We start from the raw sequence: 15,081 nt of genomic DNA, 5'->3' as shown, positions 1-15,081 counted from the left end.
ACGATACAACGAATTGTCTTCTTTCGCTAATGATTTAATAAAACGTAAAAGCTTTCGCGCTCTGCGCGCGCGGATGGGGGGGGGAACTGAATTCAGACGAGGATTGAGAGTCGAGAACGGGACAACGAATCGTCTTCTTTCTCTAATGATTTAATGAAACGTAAAAGCTTCCGAGCTTTGCGGGGGAGGGGGGGGGGATGAATTTAGACGAGGATTAAGAGTAAAAAACGGGACAACGAATCGTCTTCTTTCTCTAATGATTTAATGAAACGTAAAAGCTTCCGAGCTTTGCGGGGGAGGGGGGGGGATGAATTTAGACGAGGATTAAGAGTAAAAAACGGTACACGAATCCTCTTCTTTCTCTAATGATTTAATGAAACGTAAAAGCTTCCGCGCTTTGCACGGAGGGAGGGGAACTGTATTCAGACGAGCAGGCACGTACGCAGAGGGGGGGGGGGGTTTGGGGCGTTAAACCCCCTCTTCGGTTTTTTTTTATGTCTGTATTTTGGAGCAAACCCCCCTTTTTTTTTAAAATGAAACACACACACAAAAAAAAAATTATGCCAATGGCTGATCTAAAAAAGGTGACCTCACCCCCCCCCCCCCCTCACGCCTCCCCCGAGACCAAAAAACAAAAAAAAGTGTCCTCTTACCCCCCGCTTATTCAGCGGCTGGCTGAGTCGTTGCGATTTTTTTGGGGGGGACAAAAAAAAAAGGTGGCCCCTCCCCCTAAGGAAGGAATCCTGGATCCGCCCCTGGGTGCACATATCCCCCCCCCCCCCCACCTTGAAAACAACGGCGTGAGGTGATTTTACGCGCACTTTCCACTTTGGCCTTAGTGCCCCTTAGGATAGATTTGTGCCCCTTTCAGTGGATTTGTGCCCTCTCAAAAAAGTGGCCTTGACCCAAATTTGATGTAATTCGAGGCCTGAGAGTACCCACATTACACACTGGTTATTATCTGTACATATATAATTTCCTCACAAATTGAATTAGAAAATAAAACAAGTAAGAACATACAATTCTCAGGACAGGAAGATCAGTGAGAGGTTCACATCTACATGAGATAAGCTGCTTAACAACTTCTCAAAAGATATTTCCAATCTTGTTTTATCTGAAAAAAGAAATTCCATAGAAAGGAAAATTTGAAAAAGATAGAAGGACAAAAATTTGCAGTAATATGGGGCGGGTCTCTGAGAGATTAATATCTTCAGCTGATAAGAGACAAAAAAATTCCCTGTCTATTCTCCTAATGTAAGAATACAGAGGGGCATTAACTATGTCAGATTACAAGTCTAATGGTAACACCCTTTTTGATCTTATTAGAAACTATGATATGGATAATAGTACTAGGAATCATAGGCCTGATATAAGCCATAGATTATGCATGGGACAAACAAGCTTTACCATCCCATTTCCAAGAAAATGTTAGCCCCCGCAACTTCTCTTTCAGCCAGGCATATAATACCTGGGTATAAAAGTAAGACTTGAATCTTTAAATGCACAAATTGTGACCTTTGTAAGCAGGTGGGTATACCTCAAGCCAGTCTAGACAAAGAGCTCACACTGATGTACATACAGGTACAAGTACAGGTACTTTGATACATACAGGGACAGGTTTATCAAGTGAAACCAATTTCTGAGAAAAATTTATTAGCCCCCACAATTCCTCTTACAGCCAAAGAAACTATGCAAAAGGTATAAAAACTTGAATCTCTGACTGAAAAAATAAATTGTGGCCTTTATAGGCAGGTGGATATTTCTGCATCCTACATTGCTACATAGAGGTACAGGTATACCCAGCGAATTGAATTTCAGAAAAACTATTAACCCCAACAACTTTTCCTTGAGCTGTTTCTTATTGCATGTGGTGCCAAAGGAATGAAGGCTTGAATCTCTGACTGCACAAATTGTGACCTTTGTAGACAGGTGGGAATTCCTCAAGACGGTCTTCAGAAATATGCAATCTTGGCACATACAGGTACAGGTAAGCACCACCGAGTCCAATTCTGATAAAATATCGACCCTCCCACACCACAACTACTACTTCTACTTAGGCCAGGCTATAAATGTCGGGAATGAAGACTTGAATTTCTGGCTGCACAAATTTTGACCTTTATAGACAGGTGGGAATTCCTGCGGCCAGTCTGGACAAAGAGGTCACATTACTACATAAAGGTTACAGGTGTAAGAACTGAAAAGCAAAATAGGGTAAGGGACAATATGGTGCAAGCCACAATGGCAGCATGGGCTGATACCTTATCATTATGTAGGTTACCACATCATTATGTAGGTTACCATATCATTATGTAAAAATTCATGGCACAATAGCTACTGCTTTTGAAAAAAAAATCAATCTAAGAGAATTTCAAAAGCCTTGCGCATCACCTAGATTGAAAAGTCTGAACATGACAATGATGTATTACTTTAATTCTAACATGATTTCTATGGGACATGCATTAGGGTATTGAAATGTCCCATTTGCAGCCAACATCAAATTCTGTAGAACTTTGCAGGAATTATGAATATGTCACGTTCATGTATGTCCTATCTGTGAAATTTAAACGTTAGCAGTGTCCTATAGTATTCAAATTACGCAAGGAAACCTGTTTACTTTCTAGACTTCAGTTCTATTTAATAACAAACATAAAAGGAGCTGTACAGGGTACATGAGCATTTGTCTATATCAATAACCCATTCTTGTCATGGCCAAAATTAAACTGATTGAATCTTTGCGCAGCACAAAACGTAGGACCATTCAGTACAAGGGTAAGAAATTCAGACTATTTAATAAAAGGACTGCAATCCCTAAAGTCGATTCGACAACTAATTACGGTCATTATTTTCCCACAAAAAGACATTTTATATTGAGATACTCTCCTTTATGCTTTTTAATGGATAATATGAACATGCAAAAGACTTGAAAGCTTGCTGTTTCATTCTCTGCATCGAATCCTTGCAAAAAATAAGTGCTATTAATAAATCATTATGGTGATCAAATGACAGATTGTACATCAGAACTGAATTAAGCCATGCATGTACGGTATGTACATGTATGTATGTCTCTAACAAAGAATTAACACCTACTGGCTCTGAACAGATGATAACATGCATGGAAGAAAGATGAATAGGAATACCTTTTATACAGAGAGAGAGAGTGAACACAGCAGTATCAAAACAGAAAAATAAAAGTGATGATAGTGACCAATCAATCTCCCAACTTTAATTAGAATGTCATGATAACAATGACCTTCGATAGAAAGAGTTGATTTGTATGAGTATGGATTGTACATCTGCCTGACATCTGCATTAATATCACCTACCCTGGGAGAATGAATTAAATTAAATTTAGAGATTCCTAAGGGACTTCCATGACGATATACGCAAATTTTACAGAGAAAAATATAGGAATCTTGTAAGGTAAAATTAGGAAATTGGATACTGTACATGTACTTTATTTACTTTTACGCAGCAGTTTTCAGAAAAAGAGAGGAATCAAGGGTTACCAAATTTGAGTTGAAGGCTGACAAAAATAGAAAGAATTCCTCCCTAACACAAATGGTTGGCAGGTACTTGTATGCATGACTTATATCCATGAAGCAAACATTGAAATATCATTAATGGTCATGCGATTGCATTGTGAAAGAAAGTTGTGGAATCGATAAAAAAAGGTTGATGATCTAGCATTTTAAGTATGGAATCATCAGAATGATAAGAAATTTGGCCCAGTCTTGATAAAGTTACAAGCACTGTACACAGAAAGATGTATATAGGTCTACCCCCACACGTGCGCGACACGTGCATTATATCTATCAGGTCCAAATAGATATAATAATTTACCAAATATATCAATTAGTAGGTGGTTTCTCAGCAAAATTTGTATGATTACGTATTAGTCAAAACATATTCTTTCACATGATTGGTAATAAGAGCTTCCATTTCATTTTTTGAGAGGGGGGCATTTCCAAAATTGGTCTTTACCTTTAAAACTTACATTAGCCAATGGATAGACTATGCATTTCTAATCTATGCGATGCTATGAATATACTGGTGGGTTCAAGGCAGTAATACTCTACGAGGACATGATAGATAGAAATGATAGATAGAAATGGTTTTTATTAAAAAGATCATCGCAGCCAATGGCTGAATTGCGATCCATTTCACAAGGTTATATACAATACAATTGCAATTCAAATTGAAATAACACAAAATATGACATAAATCAATAATCAAATATATAGACATTTCATAAAAATTCATTGATCAGATTCAAATTTTTGTTAAAAAAAGAAAGAGATAGGGAGAGGTGTAGGAGAGGAAGAGTTGGAGTGATGACACAGAGAGAGGAGAGAAAGAGAGAAAGAAAGAGAGAGAAGGGGGACGAGAGAGAAAGACGGAAAGAGATAGAGAGGGAGAGAGAGAGAGAGAGTTGAAGAGAGGAAGAGACAGACAAAGGGTACCTTATCATTACAGATGAGGGGAGATGGCCAGAAATATTCAATAATGCAGAAAATTGAGATAAAAACTATCAAAATTCATTCACATAGTTAATCATGGACTGTGAAATTCTAAAAATACAATTTATATTGGTATTACATTTTAACCAGTGACCAGATGACCAGTTGATATCAAAAGGAGGATAAATAAATAAATATAAATTGCTCTTTTGGGGGAATTAGAGAACCATTTCAAAATGTACACACAACGGCAGCCACCTATCTTGAACTCATACCCAATGTCTAGCCAATGGATAAAAGTTGGGTTTTAATGGTCAATGCAAAGGTTCATTGAAATCCCCAGTTGATATTATTGAAGGGAAAAAGAAGGAAAGAGGGGCAGAAGAGCTATCTCATTCTGCTTTTTAAAAAAAGAAAGACATTTCTCCTACCTTGCTTCTAAGACAGCAGAATCCTCACAACCTCCTAGCTACAAAATCCAGATCAAGTGGAAAAGCAGACTACATGTATACAAGACTGTCCAGTTTAGCAAACTATAAAGAGCACATGTACCAGACGCTCCTTTACCCCTAAATATTAGCAGCCGTCTGTATGGCAACACAATGACTGTGTGCACTTGCTGGGACTCGCTATATTGATATCTACCTCAGATGATGATGGTCGAAGAAAAACTCAGGGTGCTCAGTCAGACCGGTGGACGTCTGCCGGGTTGGTCGGTCGTTATGCGTGCGTGAGTGTGTGTGAGTGTGTGTGCGGTTGTCCGTGAATCTTCATTAACGAAGCCCAATACGGGTTACATGTGTGTGGAGGTGCGTGTGTGTGCGTATGTGTCCCATAATGTATGGAGCATGACGAGGGTGACAGTGTGTGTGCGCTCATTTATATCCCGGAGTGTGTGCTCTTCAATTTGTGCTTCTATTAATATCACACACTCCCGCGCTGCATCGACAGGCACAGTCCCATTTCCAGAATAGCGAATTAAAAGATAACGAGACGTCATAATTGCCTGGCTGGCTGCCTCTTCGTCTGCTATAAAGCAAATGTGTGTCCTTTATAATGCATAAAAACACAGTACTTGATCTATTCAATCATTACAAGGTCCGTAGCATGCAGACTACCATGACCATCCCGCATTTATTATTGTGATTATTGCCCTTTCAGTCTTGCTTTCTTGGGCATTTTTTTCCTGCCCTTGGGCAAAATTTCAGCCAGAAACGAACTTCAGTTATTGCTCAATTGACCATACCGATATAACCTGTTGTTGATACTGCAATGTCAGACACATCAGAGTTTTAATCATAGTTTCATATTGCTCAGGGTTATGTTTTTATTGCTTCAAGAGGATCAGTTTGTTTCAGCGAGCAAGTGACGTAAAAATAAATAAATATCTGATATTTTTGCCGCTCTAAAACACACATGTATGTTCCCACCACATATGCATATGCAACATTGCTCAACTGTTGATTTTCCCATACTAACTAAATTAATAATTAACAATAATGATAGTGATAATGATGATTATGATTGTGATTATAATGATTATGATTATGATTGTGATTGTGATTATAATTATGATGATGATGATGACGAAAATAATGATTTTGAAAAAAATAATAATAGTGGGTTCTTTTAAGGGCTCATGTCTGTCAGAATGGACACTCCTGGCGCCCCAATTATTACCCCAACTTTAGCATGGCTGCCATTATTAGGCGCTCTCGCATTTCAAGTGAGTAATTCCTACCAGGTACCCATTTACATCACCTTGGTTGTTGAGTGTGGCAAATGTAGATTAATATCCTGCAAAAGGACATTGATGCTGTGGCAGGGATATGAACCCCGTACCCCCTGGTTCATAGTCGGGTGACTCATCCACTAGACCACAATACATCTTGCTGACTATTATATCACCCTCCCCCTCTGCTGTGGTTAACCATGCCACATATGAACAAGGGTTAAGTGGGACCCCTCCAACAGCACTTTTATTCTGCAAGTGAGTGGTCTCTGTCCCCTAGGGGTCAAATTAGTCTGCGGACACAGCCTCTTTGCAACACTTAAACACAAATTCAATAAAACCTTGAAAGGAGCCTAACTCTGACAGTCTCTCGCAAGAAGATACACACAAAACGGTCAACGATTTTATGTAAACTGCCTGTCTGGAATCTCCGCAAAATGCGAAAAATTGAACAGCGTAGATTTTGTTTTCCCTTCTCTTTTCTGCTTCCATTTAATTTTGTTAACGCAACTTGAATTCGGCGTAGATATTAATAAATGGATTATATACGCCAATAAAAACTAAAACAACAACATGGCTGTATCAGGTGCAGCTCTAGTACAGAGCCTATGGAGTGGATCAGACCATGAAAACTACAGTCTTGCAGTTCAGACATTTTTTTGTTATGCACCACGACTGGTGTGTGCTTGAAAAATTACATTTGATGGTGTGCTTTGACGGTGCAATGCATCATCATCATCACCACCCAAAACAACCGGTTATCCATGTCACGTGTAAATGAGGCTGACATGTAGGAGCGATTCAAATATGACCCTTTAATTCTGCAAGTGAGAATGTGGTGTCAGCCCACTAGCCATCTGATGGTATGCTTGGCCAAGCTTCACATCATCACCATCCTGAGCAACCCCTGGTACTCGAGGGAGGACCCATCACCATCTTCATCTACATCGCCACCAATAGACGGACATCAGGAAGGATAGGATGCAGGGAGGATGAGAACACTGGAGAAAAGTTAACCGCCCCTTTTAAAACAAACATAGATTCGCAGTGTGGACCTAGAAGTGTTGTGTTATAGTACAAGAGTTAACGCCCTTCTGACTCCGAACAAGTCACAAGAAACTTTAAAAAATTCTGATTTTCCACTTTTTAATTGAATACAAATTAGGCATTCAAAAGAAAACAACAACAACAAAAGAAATAAGGAAGACAATACAGGGAAGCACTTACATATCGTCCTTGTTTTCACGAAGTGACGGTAGTGAGGAAAATCGTAACGCAAAGTGAATGCAATTTTTTTTCACTACCGTCACTTTGTGAAAACAGCGACGATATGTAACAAATACAAATGCAAAAATATGAAACAATTAAAGGGATTAGGTATCTAGGCCTCACATTCTGAACAAAATCCTGGATTTAGCTCATGCTGCAATTATAATTATAAACCTTTAGGTCAGTCGCGAATCCCATGACTTTTACAAGTCGATCGCATGTTTGATTACTCAGATATTTATGATTGGAATTTGAAATTTCATAAACTATTTTCACAATGGTTTTTATTAAGGTACACTACAGTCTATTGGGTAAAATAATTATGGTAAAACCGGTGACTCAAAGATTTTTGCTTTTTTGAAGCACTTCATGATCATTTTGAAGAGCAATTTCTTTAGGGCTCCATGGGGGTGTTTCCCAAAGATCCTAAGTTGAACTTAAAAATTATGGAGAGCCATTTGTAGCCTTAAAATAAAGTATATTCCAAAGCGAAAATTCAATTATTTTAGACTTTTTATAAATTCCACATCAAGAACATGAAATCTTCTTGATAATAGAAAACATGAAAGATTTGAATCAACATTTTATGCCTTTTAAAATAACTTTTTACAAAATATTTTCATAGATGCTAATGGCTTTCCAGATTAAAGATAATTTCAACTTAGAATCTTTGTGAAACATCCCCCATATCACAGACAGTGAGAACACGGCCATGCATCTCAGATTTTTAAAACTGGAAACATTTGTTAAACAATGCCTTTAAATAAATACATGCTCTGGTTTAATATGTCTATTTTTAAGTGCCAGAGCTCTATTTTCACCCCTTTTAAATAACAATGAAGGGTAACTGTTACGATGTTCTGCGCTCTTAAAGCCCTAGGCGATGCACAAATGGGACTTATCAAATTTGCGACTGAGTGCCCCTAAGACAAATCAAGTAAATTGGAGTGATAGTTTCAATATAGAGTAGCAATTCACAGGTAGGAAACATTCTATTCCTGTTCTTTCTATTTCTATTTCTCATTCCCTTGTCTCTTTCCCACTGTATAAGATTCTTTTTTTTCTCTCACCTTGATCTTTCTTTCCATTTTAATCTTCTTCTTTTTTTGGCACCCCCCCCCCCCTCTCCCTCTCTCTCTTTCTCTTTCTCTTTCTCTTTCTTTTTTCCTTTTGCTCTATATCTCTTTTCTCACCATTTCATCGCTATTACTTCTTAATCCCTGTTTTAAAAAAATCTCTTCTCTCTCCCTCTCCCTCTCTCTCTCTCTCTCTGTCTAGACATCGCACTATCCACCCATCAACCCTTTTAAAACTTATTTAGACTAGTATAATTTTATCCTTTTACAATTTTTAGACATTTTAGAGAGCAAATACAAAATTGCAGTAAATTATTTATTTCATTTTTTTTTAAACTCAGCATCACTGATATATATGGCATCATATACACACAACAAAAATCTTAAGAAATTCTTTCAGTCCGCAACCAAACGCATCTCAAATTGAAATCTTCTGTTTGGAGCCAGAAGGGCATTAGCTCTGTGTTATATTATATGAGTTAATGCTTTTCTGACACCAAACTGATATATTGTCTGCTGAGAGATAGAAGGGTTTTATAAGGGACATCTGTTAATTCAATGCTAGCACTCAGCAGATGAAACAAGCAATTCAACAATAAAATTCTTATATGATCCAATCATAATTCTCATGAAAATGCAGATGAGGGATTTTTGTTTAATACCGGTACTTGTGAATGTTGAATTAAAAGAAATATACAGGCATGGTCCTGGGCTCTTTGATCATAAACATCCTCATACTTTTTTTTGTGACAGAGGACAGTTTTGAAAACTATTAACTTGATTGAATTTTTGTTGGCATTGATCAAACTCAAAACCCTTAGATTTCAAGTTATTTACTCTCTCAAAATTAAATATAATATCAAAACACAATAAACCCAAAGACTTCTTCTATTATTAAATAAGGTTATTAACAAAGAAACATTTATTCTACTTTGTTTTTCTCCAAACTAAATGTGTGATTTAATGTTTAAAAAATATCACTATTTTTTTATTTTTTTAAGCATATCTTTAATATCCCCTTGGCAATAGTCCAAGCATGGGTTGACAAGTCAGGATACTTGTCAGGATATATGAATATTTCCTTACATTGCAGAATATTTTTTGTGATTTATAACCTGACAAATCAAATCATATATCAAATCAAAATAAACCAAATCGTAACAGATAATGCTACAGCTGATATGGACTAAAAAAAATAAGAGTTATTTTTAAAAAGCCTTACCGAATAACCATTGGAGATTCCATTTCCATGGACACTGTGTTTATATCCGTTCATCCCATTGATGCCATTTGTACCATTCATCTTCGAACCATTCATCCTGGAGCCGTTCATCGTCGAGAACAGGAAACAGGTCGTTTGTCCATGAAACTATCAAGAAACGTATAGCTGATCGACTCTTGAGCGATGTTATCGGTAAACTTACATTGCTCCCCGGAAAGACGGTATACTTCCCATGATAATCCTCAATCAGATTTCCACGGGACAGGTTTTATTCCGCGTTGTTGGGACCCGATCGCAAGCGAAAAATGATTGACCGGAAAATGTAGTACACTCAATTTTTTCCACTGCGTTGGGCAAGGTTCTTGTTAAAGAGATGGGTAAAGTTCTTGTTAAAGAGATGGGGAGGGATCGTGACTTGATCGCATCTTATCGTCTGCTGGAAATCGCAGAAGCAGCATCCATCCTTCGATGAGATGACAAATTATGGCAAATTATCCCCAATCAGAGATTCCTGATAAGGTGCAGTTGAACGAAGTGGCATTCATTACAACAATGAGAATGGCAGAGTCGGCTACAGCACGATAAGCCAAACTTGATGAACTAAGTCTCTGATTTACGAGAATGATGAAATGAACAAAATTTGGTCTGTCAAGGTTCAGGTGTTTATTTGATTTCTGATCAAACAGGCATCCCAGATAGACGTAGATGATGACAAGAAATCAGCTGAAAATCAAAATAATCTCCAAATTTTACTCATTGGTTGGTAATGTCTACCTCAATGTCTTTTATTGTTTATAGAATGAATATAAATTACATTCACTATACAAATGTGGTGTCATATCTGCCAATCACCGCACAAAGTAACTTCACTCCTTCCTAGTCGATCAAATCAGCTGAACACTGTCCCGTCCAAACTTGAATAAAAGCAAAATGGAAGGAGATACAAGATCCGAAGAAATTCCACCTCGATCAGTCAAGCAGACCTAAAACAAAACTTTACATTGGTCTCTTGAAGTAAATGGATGATAAAGAAATATCACCACACAATGCAAAAAAAGCTACATGTAACCCTAGTTCTCCGTCGTCAAAAAGTAAGCCATTCGAAATACATGTATCAACGACTCACTTGGCAGATTGCATTAGCTCGGCTAAGCCACCTGGATAGATATCTGTGTTATGATATGTTTTACTTTTTGCTCTATCGACTGGGCACATCACCGACTGCCCAATTCACTACCCCATCTTGTCGCGATCAATATGCAAATGGCCTCGTGTTCATTTCGGGACTTAAATAGATTAGTCCAGCAATCAGCTCGTCAGCCTAACGAGTGAGTGAAATGTACGCTCATCCCATGACATCTACACATAACTATTTTTGTTGAGTTGTTTTTTTCCTCTTCTTTTTATTTTCATCATTTCGCCACTTCCAGGCATTACATTGAAAGCACTTTGGATCTTATTGGTATGCGCAGAGATATAGAGAAGCAATCATCGAAGGCGGGGCTATTAAATCCTTAACAGCAGTTTCCATAGATTCAAGAAACGGGTGGGAAGGGTAATCACATAAGGACAATTGAGAGAGGAGGAAAAGAGTAGAAGATAAGCGGAAGAGAGCAGGTAAGAAATGGAGCAGAAGAGCAAGAGAAAGAGAGAAAGAGAGAGAGATGAGGAAGAGAGAGAGATGAGGAAGAGAGAGAGATGAGGAAGAGAGCAGGTATAAAAAAGAAGTAGAAGAGGAAGAGAAAGAGAAAGAGAGAAAGAGAGAGAGAGATGAGGAAGAGAGCAGAAGAGAAAGAGAGCAATAAAGACAAAGAGAGAGAAAAAGAGAGAGTGAGTTAGAGAGAGAGAAGGATAAAGAGAGAGAGAGAGAGAGAGAGAGGTGAGGAGTGATATAAGATGCACAGACATGGAGATCAATACAATAATGCAATTATAAAAAGTGTGACTTTGATTAGAAGAAGAAAAAACAGAATGAAAAATAAAAGAAAATAAACAATAGAAAACTCAATCATCAGAATTAATCATCAGTAATAAAAACATGGACAAAAAATACTAACTCTAATAAATAATCAAACTAATGAAAATTTAATTAGTGAAATTGATAAACTATTCAGGTCTCATCCTTCTAAAGCCAAATGTAATGAAGCTTAATTAGACTGAGCTATAAACAAAAACTTCTGACAGTAATATTCATACAAATGAAACTCGATGAAAATGGTCTCATATACCTTCAGTTTGAGAGCCAGAGAACCATTAACTACATATAAAACTATATGAAATAATGCCCTTCAGGCTCTCAACTAACGGTATCATCCCAAACAAAATATTTCAAAATTCAATTAAAATATACATGTGTCAGGATATTTTGATGTTCCACCAATAATTTCCAATGAATTTTAATGTCATTTTAACATCTGAAAGGAATTCCAAAACGAGGCCACTGGGCATCTCTGTCTACACCACACTCACGCTGGAATAGACCATTTTCGTAATGTAATCAAATTTAATGCATAAATCTTTGTTAAGGTGCCTTGTTACGAAGAGAACTGCATCATTAATTGTTGCTAGGTAGGACAAACATTATGGATTTTCCTACCTAGCAACACGGAATGTACGCAATTCGCCATCTGACTATTGAATTACAATTATTTGTAACAGGTGAATTAGATAAATTGTAGCGAGGCAATTAACATAGATTTGTGGATTAAATTTGATAACATTTTGAAAATGGCCTATTCCACATGTTTGTGCAATGTATGCGCCATACAGCTATCCTGGTAATTTTACAGACACCGGTCACAATATGAGAATTTACTTCCTGGGCCAGGATTTATATTATTTTGCATTTCTCCTTTCTTAATACTCCACTTTCAGGAAAAAAATCAAAACAGCTGCTATATGTGGCAATTGATCAAATAACTTTAAAGAAATCTGAAATGCAGTTTGAGAAATCTGAAATGCAGTTTGAGGAATCTTGCCTACACTAAACATGCATTTTGAGACGTCATATACACTCGTAACAGGTTTATAAAGCAACCAAAATATAACAAGGTGATGCAGCTTTTTCCTTCATTGAAACTCACTGTAACTCAATCCAGTTATTCAAACCATATGATAGGATGCAAAGCCATAAGTCCCCTAGGTGCTTTAACTCCAAAGCATACACACCATCATCATAAGATATGAAATCATTCCTACAGCATGCTACAAAAATAATGTCCACCGTGCATTTTAAAGTTGTACTTTGAAGACAAAATGGCTAATACGAATAGCCAAACGTGTAATATTCTGCTTCATAAGCATTACACCACCCTATCTCATCATGCTCTTGGCAACATTAATCTTTAGACATTTTTTTCGACCAAATCAGACTTGACATCGTATAGAGCAGAGCTGACGTCGGAGAAAGGTGTTGAGATATGAAAAGCCTAGATATCTTCCAAGCAACATAGGTTGCTATATTAAGGGTGGCATGTTTGTCGGTTGCTTCCGCTATCCCCAAGTGTAATGGCGCGATAACGAACGATGCAATAACAGCCTCATGTTCGCCAAAGTCCAGCGAGAGAGGCGAACATGACGAGCCAATCAAAAATTGAGGTTTACTTCACAAAAGAATCGCTCAAGAAATGGAAAGGAACACATCGGCGAGACGGTTAATAATCCCAAAGTAAATGCCAAGAACAGACTCTGATTCTGACGGGTATGAAAGCACAGACTGATATTATGAGACAAGCGTTCCGCAAACACGAGATAGGCCCAATGAAGGTCGAGCTTGTATGGATGTTTAGAAATAATACACAAAGCAAAATTGAAAGCTTAAGATATTAGACTGAAGGACACACATATATATATATATATATATATATGTAAAGTGTGTTTGGAGATAAGGTTTGACTTTATCGGTAGAGCAAATAAAGAATTGATTACAAAGGTTTGTTTATTAAGATGGCATTAATGGAAGGAGCGTGTTACAAGAAGAATAAGGTGGATGCTCATTCTTCTTCCCTCCTTCCCCTTTTCCTTTTCCTCCACTTCCGTCCCATTTCTCCCTCCTCCCTTATTCCCCCTTCTCTCCCCTTTATTCCATCCTCCCATTCCTCCTTCTCTCCCCTTTATTCCATCCTCCCATTCCCCCTTCTCTCCCCTTTATTCCATCCTCCCATTCCCCCTTCTCTCCCCTTTATTCCATCCTCCCATTCCCCCTTCTCTCCCCTTTATTCCATCCTCCTATTCCTCCTTCTCTCCCCTTTATTCCATCCTCCCATTCCCCCTTCTCTCCCCTTTATTCCATCCTCCCATTCCCCCTTCTCTCCCCTTTATTCCATCCTCCCATTCCCCCTTCTCTCCCCTTTATTCCATCCTCCCATTCCCCCTTCTCTCCCCTTTATTCCATCCTCCCATTCCCCCTTCTCTCCCCTTTATTCCATCCTCCCATTCCCCCTTCTCTCCCCTTTATTCCATCCTCCTATTCCTCCTTCTCTCCCCTTTATTCCCTCCTCCCTTACTTCTCCTTCTCTTCCAACTTAAACCCCCCCCCTGTCATCATTTTGTCTCCCACCTCCTCTCTCTTCTCCTCCACCCCCCCCCCTCCTCTTATTCCACCTACCACCTGCATATTTAGCTCCATTCAATATCCTCCCCCTTCCTCCTCCCCCAACCCCTTCCCTGTTGAGGTCATCATACATGTAATTAACGAAAATAGGGTAGTGATACAATCCCTCAATTTTGTTTGCATCATTTTTCAATTTCTTGATGCCTAATTTACAGTTTTATTTAAGAGCTAATGTCATTCAATCTGTAAAGTGATCTCCTTTAATGTATTTTTAATTCACTCAACCACACAATTCATTTTGAGTAATTCAACATGCAGGTTATTATAAAGGGGGAGGGGTATTAATACAACAAACTCACCATTAAAAACTCCCAAACCCATCCATAGATAAATGCTCTTTGCTCCTTTACCAATGACATAATTATTTACCCTTTATCTTAAATATCTTATCTTTGCAACCAGATGATTTCATATGTGAAAAATGTCTAGCTTAAACACCTGTCCATTGCCATAATCTCCAACAATAGGGATAAATTTGATTCTTAAACAGATAAAGACATTATTCAAAAAGTTTCTATAAACATTGTCAAGTACCTGCACACACCCATACATGTAGAAGGTGAATGCATTGTGAGAAACACATCGTAAATTTATTTTTTCTCCCTTCTTCTTCTGGAAGCAGAAAAATGTATACATCTTCTGAGGAAGATAATTACCAAAAAGAAGAAGTTCACTATTAAAAACATTAAAATAAAGAAACTATGAGATTTTTG

Source organism: Strongylocentrotus purpuratus, unplaced genomic scaffold, assembly GCF_000002235.5.
Source record: "Strongylocentrotus purpuratus isolate Spur 01 unplaced genomic scaffold, Spur_5.0 spur5_scaffold_2, whole genome shotgun sequence".
Lineage (NCBI taxonomy): Eukaryota > Metazoa > Echinodermata > Echinoidea > Camarodonta > Strongylocentrotidae > Strongylocentrotus > Strongylocentrotus purpuratus.
Note: the sequence above shows the minus strand (reverse complement) of the source record.